The sequence below is a fragment of the Alexandromys fortis genome, unplaced genomic scaffold, assembly GCF_014885135.2.
Source record: "Alexandromys fortis isolate MF-2015 unplaced genomic scaffold, M_Fortis_MF-2015_v1.1 scaffold_51, whole genome shotgun sequence".
Taxonomy (NCBI): Eukaryota; Metazoa; Chordata; class Mammalia; order Rodentia; family Cricetidae; genus Alexandromys; species Alexandromys fortis.
In genome coordinates this window covers 8,448,066-8,457,965 of record NW_026067925.1, presented here as the reverse complement: position 1 = coordinate 8,457,965, position 9,900 = coordinate 8,448,066, and the positions used below count along the sequence as shown (strand labels likewise).

Genomic DNA, 9,900 nt, shown 5'->3' with positions numbered 1-9,900 from the left:
AGCCATCCAGGCCCCGCCCGCTCGCACGTGTGCTCCCAGCCCTCCCCAGCCAGCCCCTCTGTGGCGGTGGTCAGATTGAGGCCTGGACAAAGAACAGTCTCTTTCCTTAGGGTACAGGGACAACACTGAGGGCCTGGCCTCCAGCTGGGCTGGCCCTGGGCCCTGGGGTGCTTCAGCAGAGTACACTTTCAGATCCTAAATTTTCCACCCACCTCTGCTGAACCCAACGCCGTTCCCTTCTTTCTCTCTTCCACGTTTGCCTTCAAAAACACTCCAACCTTCTCCTGCTGGTCAACTCTGATCTGTTTTCCTCAGCTCAGCTCCAAGGCCGTGCTCTGAGAGAAACAAGACATTAGGCCCAATACAGAGCCACAAAAGCAGAGCCACAGTGGCCCTGAGGGAGAAGAGCCTGGCCATTAGCCATCTGTATGGTCTGAGGAGGCCTCTGCTTGTCCATCATGGCTCCCTGACAGGAATGTCTGTGTGTGTGACAGGCTGACTGGAGTGCAGGAGGGACCAAATGCTTCCCTGTCTCCCCAGGAAGAAAGATGGGATTGCAGGGCTGGTTAGGCCGAGAGGAGGCCTCACCTCCCTCTCCTCTGGCCTGACATCTGAGGGTAACAGGAACATGGTTTCCCCACAACCCCTCTGCCCTCATAATTCCCAAGCCAAGTGTGGTGGCCCCAGGAGGAGCTTCCAGGAGCCCACGCCATGCCCAGTCAGACCCAGGGCCTACTGCCAACACTGGCAGGCCTGGACTCTTGGTTGGCCTTGGCTCTGGAAAGTGCCCCCAAGTATCCAGGCCTGTAACTTGCAAAGAGCAGATCTGCTGAGTCACTATTAGCTTGTACTTGAGGGTGACTTCAGGGAGCATGTCTGAGCACTTGCTGGGTTACAGAGTGCAGACTTCTCTCCAAGAGCAGTTGGCAGCCCAAACCCTGGGACTCGCCGTGAGTACCCATTGGCACCAACACTACTCTCTAGTCTTTCTCCATGCTTTGAATAATCCTCAGTCCTTTAGCCATCCAGACTAGACTGAGAGATAAGCTGAATTGCTTAAGGAGAATTTAAAATCCTTTTCATTCAAAACTTCTGTTGTCATGTGCAAGGTCTGAGAGTTCAGAAGGGGTCTGAAGAAGCCTGCTTGCTGTGAGAGGCACCAGCCACAGCACGGGGACTAGGCACCAACAGAAATGAAGGAGGTGGCAGTTAGCAGCCCCCTCAGAGCTCTGGGACAACAGAGATGGCTGAACACAAGAACTAAACAAAGATGGCCCAACTGTGGGCGGCAGGGAGAGGTGGGTCACCAGCCCACACAGGCCTTCAAGGACACATTAGCAGTTTTTCTTTGTCTTGTAATCATGGGAAGTTCCTTGAGGGTGTGTGTGTGTGTGTGTGTGTGTGTGTGTGAGAGAGAGAGAGAGAGAGAGAGAGAGAGAGAGAGAGAGAGAGAGAGAGAATGTGTGTTAAGTGGGGAGGGGTCAGTCAGGGGCCTTGCAGCAGTCCTAGGGAGATCCTGTAGGTGCCTGGGCTGAGTGTGATGGCAGAGGTAGACTTGATTGCTATGCTTTGGAAGAAAAGTTGTGGGGCTTACGGATATGTCAGTGGAATAAGGGAACACCAGGGAATCTGTGTTTGGGAACCCGGCAGTAGCTGGTAAATAGCGGCATGGGAGTGGAAACCCCAGAAGATGAAAGGCTCAGGGGGACAAGATGACAGTTCCGTGCCACTTGTGTTGGAGATTGGGAGACACCTGAGAAAGCAAGCTGGTGGACAGGGATAAAGATGTGAGACTCACAAGAAGTCTGGAATAAACACACATGCCTCGGCCGTCTCTGCAGTGACAGTGGGGTCACTGCATGGATATAAACGATGTCCCCCTCTCTTACACACCAGTTCTCCAATGGCCTCGTCTCCCTCTCCCTACTCCCTACCCTGTCCCCACCTCGCCAACTTTGTCTGCATAGATTTACATTTTTTCACCAGGCTGCTGGCACACATAGGTTCCCAGACCGATCTTTGTCTCACGGATGTCACAGACAGAAGGAAGTTGCACAGCAGTGCCCTGGTCACTCTTGTCACACCTGCTTGGGTGTGCTGTACAAGACTCTGACACTGTTGAAATGGATTCCCAGATAAAGCTTTTCATGGTGTAGAAATGTAGAACTAAAATTTACATTTAGTAGAGTAGATAACATGTGCATTTGTTTAAAAGTTATCTGAATGGTACAAAAGCTAATAAGTACAATTATTTAATCTGTGGCATGGATTATGCTGGACAAGCACTCTGCCACCAAGGCGAGGTGCATACCAGCACCTAATATTAAAATATGTATAACCTTAATCCTTCCTATAAGGACATGATTGCTCCCTAAATTTCCCATAAATGACCCCTGTCCTCCAGTTACTATGTGTTTTTTTTTTAATTTTATGCACCTAGGTATTTTGCCTGGGTGTATATGTGTGGGCCTTGTGTGTGCAATGCGGGCAGATGCCAGGGCACCTGGAACTAGAGTTCCAGGTGGATGTGAGCACTGGGAATGGAATCTCCATCATCTGAAAGAGTAGCTGATGCTTCTAACTGCTGAGCCATTCCCCTCCGGTCCTCCCCAACAATGTTGTAACAAATGTATGAGCTGCCTTCTGTTGTTTAAATGCATCTTCTTCAGTACAAGGTGGCGCACACCTTTAATCTCAGCACTAGGGAAGCACAGGCAGCTGGATCTCTGTGAATTTGACCAGCCTGGTCTATAAAGCAAGTTCCAGGACAGCCAGGACTGTGTTTAACAGAAAAACCCTGTCTTGAAAAAACAAAAACAAAAAACCCACAAAAAACACATTTTCTTTACTAGGCAACTCATCATTTCGTGGGATGAATATCATGGCTGCAGGAGAGAAAATACGGTTTCCTTTGGCTTTTGTAGCACTAGGCACTAAACACATCTCCACTTGCCAGGAACTTCTGCCCAGAGCCACACCCCAAGCCCTGCCTTGTTTTAGAAAGGCTTCCTCTCCAACTCTGAGTGTTTTTCCTCATTGGAACATTGGGTTACAAAACAAATAAAAAGACTACTGGGAGGAAGAAACCTTTGGTACAGATAAATTAGCCCCAGTTTCAGGTGCTAGCCTGGCGGAAAGGACTTGGGACCTGCGCTTTTGTTTTGTTCCCTCTTCTTTCCTGATATCCCCTAAACCCTGGGGGTTTTGTTGTTGTTGTTGTTTGGTTGTTTTTTTGTTTTTTTGTTTGTTTGTTTTTCGAGACAGGGTTTTTCTGTGGCTTTGGAGCCTGTCCTGGAACTAGTTCTTGTAGACCAGTGCTGGGATTAAAGGCATGCGCCACCACTGCCCGGCTGGTTGGTTTTGTTTTTTTTTTTTTTTTGGTTTTTTTTTTTTTTTTGGTTTTTCAAGACAGAGTTTTTGTTTTAAATTAGGAAATATATGTTTTTCTAAAACATAAAAATTCTTACTTAGTTGTAGTTTTGCTGTTAATATAGCTTGTTCTATCAAATTTCAGCTTAGAATTATTCATGTTAAAATATTTTTTAATTGTTTTTTTTGAGGTATATATTTTTCTCCGCTCCGCTCCCCTCCCTTCCTCTCCTCTTCCCTTCTACCCTCTCCCATGATCCCTATGCTCCCAATTTACTCAGCAGATACTATCTTTTTCTACTTCCCGTATAGCTTAGATCCATATATGTCTCTCTAGGGTCCTCTTTGTTGTCTGGGCTCTCTGGGATTGTGAATTGTAGGCTGGTTTTTCTTTGCTTTATGTCTAAAAGCCACTTATGAGTGAGTACATGTTATATTTGTCTTTCTGGGTCTGGGTTACCTCATTCAATATGATGTTTTCTAGATCCATCCATTTGCCTGCAAATTTCAAGATGTCATTATTTTTTTCTCTGGGTAGTACTCTATTGTGTAAATGTACCACATTTTCCTTATCCATTCTTCAGTAGAGGGGCATTTAGGTTGTTTCCAAAACAGGGTTTCTCTGTGTAGCTTTGGTGCCTGTCCTGGAACTAGCTTTTGTAGACCAGGCTGACCTGAACTCACAGAGATCCGCCTGCCTCTGCCTCCCGAGTGCTGGGATTAAAAGTGTGCGCCACCACCGCTGGGCTAACCCTGGTATTTTAAGAGGTTAGAATGTTCTTTACTGCAGCAGAAAGGAACCACACAGAAGACATCACTGTAGCTCAGCAGACAGCAGTGGGAGCCTTGACAATGAGAACAGAACTTCTCTGAGCTAATAGCAAAAGCAGGCACCCCAAGGACACGATTTACAGAACATGGGTGGTCTCAGGCCTCCATGAGCTGGGTTGGGCTTAATCCTGCAGCACAGCTTTGGTGATGGCGCATGCGCAGAACATTGGGCGCCTCAGGACACGGGCTTCTCCACTATGCACCCTCTCACCTTCAGCCTGGTTCTGTGCACCTAGGCTACTGTACAGCACTTGGATATGAGGGTCCCACACAGTGGATTAGGGAATAGGAAAGGGCACCCACTTTGGTGGAGCATCTGCTCAGAGCCCTTCAGTCTTCACCAGCAGCCTGATAGGTTGATGATCCCCACACTCTAGATGACAAAGGGTCAAAGGTTTCACAATTTCTCCAGAGCCCCACAGCTGCGGAATGATAGAGCTGCAAAGGAACCACCTAACGAAGAAAACACTAGAAAGCCCCTTATTGTACCTCCAAGATTCTCCTGTCCCTAACGCCAATGTGTCAAAGCTGCTATTTGGGGTGTCATGGCACAGAAGCCCTGGAGGAAAGCCAGGTAGCATCCTCATTGTATAACCAAGTGTGCTAACATGCATCCCTGACCACAGGCATTGCATGGTCCCTGACATTTAGGGACAATGAAAGGACACATCTTCCCAGAGGACTCAAGGTTAGGTCTACCCTCTGAGCCACACTCTTCCAGAAACTGGATCATCTGAGCCTGACCTCTTGTAGAAGGTCCATGAAAAAGTCAGTGGCTTATCACAGTGAGGTGCCCATGACCACCCGGGCTCACGATGGCGTCTCCCTGCAGTGGCCTCCACCACGGTGAATTGCAGCAGTGTTCCTACCCTTCTAGACTACATACTCTTCATCCCGTGGACTTCAGGATCCATCAGTGCTTGAAGCCCCTTTTCCAGTCTCCAAAAGAAGCAGGAGCCAAGTCTACCCTGCTCTAGATGGTGGGCATCCCAAGTGCTCAGTCTCAGGGGAGGAGGGGTGCATGGGCAAAGATACCCATCAGTACCATGGGCACCAGCTCTGATTGGTCGGACTCCAGGCTCTACCCCTTCCAGGATCTACTACCCACTGTCTAGCAGAAGGTATTGCTTATTATCCCTTCTGTTGAAGGGGAAATGACTCACCGTCCAGGAGACCCCCATGGGGGCCGCAGTATCTGGGAGCACGAGTATCAGTGTTCTGAGGTCCCAGGGTTGGTTTGAAAGCTTCAGACTGTCAACGTGTCCTGGGGGAGAGAGCCAGGGAGGGGCCATGCAGCATTCTCTGTGGCAGGAATGCAGTCTTTGGCCATGAATTGGAGCCCTCACAAGCATATAGCTAGACACTGCCCTTCTCCGATTCTTATCTTAAATAAGTGTTGGGGGACTTTTGTGTTTGTTTCTTTGTTTTTAAAAAGGTCCGTGAATAGTGGGTTCTGTTCTGTTATTAGGGAATGCAGCAAATCCAGCCTGCAGAAGGGCAATGCAAGCTACTTGAGGCTAATCAGAGGCTCCTGTCTTTGTGTGCTATTATTACCTGCTATTAAGTAACAAGTAGTGTTAGTCAGGTGTGAACTGAGACATTACAGCCGGTTCTGCTTTGTAGTCCCAGGCCCAGGGGCTCCAAGGCACTGGAGCAAAGCATACTACTGTTTTATAACATTATCTTAGTTAGGGTTTCTATTGCTGTGAAGAGACACCATGACCACAGCAACTCTTATAAAGGAAAACATTTAACTGGGGCTGGATTACAGTTCAGAGGTTTAGTCCATTGTCATCATGGCGGGAAGCATGGTGGCGTGAGGGAGACATGGTGCTGGAGACAGAGCTGAGAGTCCTACATCTTGATCTGTAAGCAACAGAAAGTAGTCCGAGACACTGGGCGTGACCTGAGCATACACGAGACCGCAGAGCCCACCCCAATAGTTACACATGTCCTCCAACCATTACCCAGTGAAATAGAGTCACTGGAACCATCTCTGTGACAGCTGTGGGTGCTCCTATGCAGCTAAAGAACACCTTGTGTATACGTCATGGATACACCTAGTGTATACGTCATGGATACACCTAGTGTATACGTCATGGATATGTTGGACAAAACAGTGGGCGACGTCACCACTTACAGCTCCAGCTTTTGGGTTTTGTTTGTTTGGGGTCTTGGGGGAGGGAGGGAATGTGAAGGGGTGGGAGCACAGCTCACCAGAGTCAGTTCTTCCCTCCACCATGTGGATCCCCAAGGTCAAGCCAAGGCCACCAGCGTTAGCAGCGAGTGCCTTTACTCACAGCGCCATCTTGCCAGCCCAGCACTCAGTTTTAAACTAAGAATTATTTCTCAAATTTCTATTTACATTTTCAGGCTTCTGTCACCCATGGGTAAACAAAGCCTTGCATAAGGGGTGACAATTTGGGGCAAGACCATCATGAATCATCGGAATGCCCTTTTACCTGGATTCTGTTCTCTGGGACTCCGGGTCTCTGTCACTCTGGTTCTGTTTGCTGTCTGAAGTCCAGAGTCATAACCACCCTGCACACACAGCAGATCAGCTGAGTCATTGGGGCTGTGCATGTGTGAAAAGGCAGGGCAGGTAGGGACTCACATCCAGCCCCCCTCACCTGTCCCCCAGCTCTGGGTGCTATGACCACCACTGGTCAAAGCACTTGCACTGAGCCCTGGGGAAGAACAGAGAATGCTGGGATAATTTCACCCAGAAAAGGAAAAGGCAGGCACTTCTGTCCCCAAGGAAAGCAACTAAGGAGTCTTTGGCCTTTTACTGCTGCACTCAGGTGGGGGGACTGAGTGTCAAGTTCTCTGGGCAGGACGGCCCTCCTTCCTGCTGACTCTCGCGGTTCTCCTGATGACATCGTGAGAAACTGGTCTTCTCTCAGTAGTTCTGGGGCAACAGGTGACAGCATTCTGTCTTCTCAAAGAAGAGGACTTTCTGGCAAGGACAGAGTCTCTGCAAATGGAAAAAAAAAAAAAGACCATGCAAAGTCCCTGTCTGGCTTCAGAGGGACTCTACTTCAGCCATCTCTAACCTGTTTAATTTAAGCTGTTCTCACCACCTGACTGACTGGGGATCTGAGGACGGGGGCTAAGCGAGCCTCAGGCTGAGAGACAGGAGCCTTGGTCCGGAGCTGGAATGAGGGAGTTCACACCAACAGACAGAGATTCACACAAACACATGCACAGGGAAAGAGAGATGCATGTATGAACACAGACAGAGAGAGGTGCACACACACACACACACACACAGAGACAGAGATACACACACACAGAAATCCACATACACACACAGCATCCTCTCACTAGGTTGGGCAAAGCTTGCTCTTCGGCACTCAGGCTCTCAGCAAACATTCTCACAGAGACTTTGAGCCACACAGACCCTTCCAAAGAGGGAGACAAGTGCAAGTGGGAGTCTGTATTTACAGCGCATGGCCTCCACGGATGGCTGTCCTGGGATCTCAGCATCCCAACAACTTCGGCTGAGATCTCGGGTGACGAGGTCTCTGTTCAGGAAGGGATGGCTGTGGCACTAGTTCCGGTGATGGGGGGGTATAAGGGAAGAAACAGCAGCGGCTCTGAGACTGAAGGCGGCACTCGGGAGATCAGTAAGGTCACTGCCAGACAGAAGCAGTTTCCATCTGAGATTCTGTCCACATCAAGAAACAGGTGCCCCTACATCAGCCACTGCACTGTGGAAGGCTTGTGACTGGCCCTTTGTATGGCCTGGTATCTCTGGAAATGGCATCTGGTGGCCCAGTTCTCAGCTTAAAAGGGCAACTTTCACCAGGTTTATACCTGGGGCCTCGACACTGATTGAGACCGGACCGTTTGAAATTAGCGGGTGGAGTGCTCACAGGTGTTTTTCTAAAGGGTTTTCCTGCCCTAGGCTGCTGCTCCTCCTCCATCGCTCCAGACCCGTCCTGACTATAGTGTGCCCAGGGAAACCTCCTCTGCCCTTTCTCCAAGGATAGCTTCATGTTGGTGCCAGGCAAGGCACTGCACTCGGAAGATGGAAGCTGAGATGCCAGGCCACAATGCTGGGCTGGGACCTTTCTGTATTGGTTTGCAGATACAAGTTCTTCTTTCTCCTGAGAGAAAAAGACAAAAGGCTCAGACTCATGGGCGTGCCGGTACAGCTTGGATTTTCTGAAATGCAATAGTGTGTGCCCACAGAAACCAGAGACGTGGTTACCGAGGGCCCAGGATGCCCTGGGGACGAGAGAAGCGACAGGTTCGGGGTGTAAGCTTTCTCTTTGTTGGGATGACAGCAGCTGACATCAGCGGTGCAGTTGCTTGCCCATGCCCATGAGTACACTGCAGACATGTCCGTCCTATTTCATTAAAGCTAGTCAAAACACACTGAGATGACACGCTTAGCCAAAGGCAGGCTTCCTAGCATTGCCTTCCACCAGCTATGTGCAGTGTCCCAGGACTCTGTCCTGTCACTTTTCCTTGTGCCCCATGAAGAACCCTCCTCCCAGGACCACACATGGGACAGAAGCCCCTCTTTTCACACATCAAGGTGTAGAGAGAGCCTTCTGAATGACCTCAGGAGCAGAAGGCCCCTCGGAAGGCCCAGGCCTCCATATGCAGCCTCCACAGCCTCCACCCAGAACTGTGCTGAAGCCACCATATATGTGCCCCAGGGAGGTGGGTAGTTCTCATTACTTACTGGAGCTATGAGTAAGTTTGTCTCTCTAACATTTTACATAATTTAATATTATATTTCTTCAGCACTGTTGGCCTAAATTAGAAAATTACTGACCAGACATAATGAGGCATACCTGTAATCCTGGGTACTAGGAAGCCTGAGGGAAAAAGATGGCTAGAGTTCATGGCCAGCCTAGATACCATAGCCAAACTCCGTCTCAAACATCATTAAAACCAAACAAGAACCAGTGTTTCTCCAAATGTTACTATTAATTTAGGAATAGCAAAAAACAAGGCAATGAAAATACACAGGTAAGGACTGTAGAGATGGCTCAGCTGTTCAGTCTAGGCTCACAACCAAAAGTATAAGAGAATACACAGGTCATAGTAAATTATGCCCATATTAGAAAAGATTGAAACAAAGGGAGGTTTTTAAAGGCAAAAATGACTGGCAGTGTAGCCCCTCCAGTGAGAGAGCCCTTGCCTACTATACTCCAGACTGGGGATTATAATAATATTAATAATAATAATAATAACAGACAAAATTAAAACAAAGTTGCACGACATCGAATACATTGAAATAGTAGCCTTGGCCACTGTTACTAATAAAGAAAGTGACTTCATAATGAGGTGGAAGACATTGGCTACACTGTTGTCTTTGCAGAAGTGTTTCTGTGTGGACTGTGGCGGCCACTGTGCAAGCTTAGGTTATGACAGAGTTCTTATCCACAGCTGCTATCAGTCACGTAGAAGAATTATTTTCTCATAAGTGTTTTTTTGTGGGGATGACACAATAAACCCCATTTTCATCCTGGCGCCCTTCACTTCTCTCACAGAGTAAACACGAATAAGACCAGGAGCGGGTCGCACGTGACTTATTTCCTGCTTGTTGTAACAAAATTCCTGCTAAGCAACTTATGGGTGGAAGGATTGTTTTGGGCTGTGCTTGAGGATAGAGTCGATCACAGCAGGCAGACATGGTGGCAGGAGCAGGTCGCTGGTCACACTGTGCCACAGTCAGGGAGCAGA

General features: G+C 48.6%; 2 protein-coding genes across 2 annotated transcripts in view; both read left to right on the top strand.

Moving 5' to 3' along the window:
- LOC126502147 (epoxide hydrolase 1-like) overlaps window positions 1-9,900 on the top strand; it is a 53,654-nt gene that overhangs the window by 7,559 nt on the left and 36,195 nt on the right. The gene's annotated exons all lie outside the window — the stretch shown is intronic.
- The window catches only part of LOC126502146 (epoxide hydrolase 1), a 31,644-nt gene that overhangs the window by 7,564 nt on the left and 14,180 nt on the right, over window positions 1-9,900 (top strand). The gene's annotated exons all lie outside the window — the stretch shown is intronic.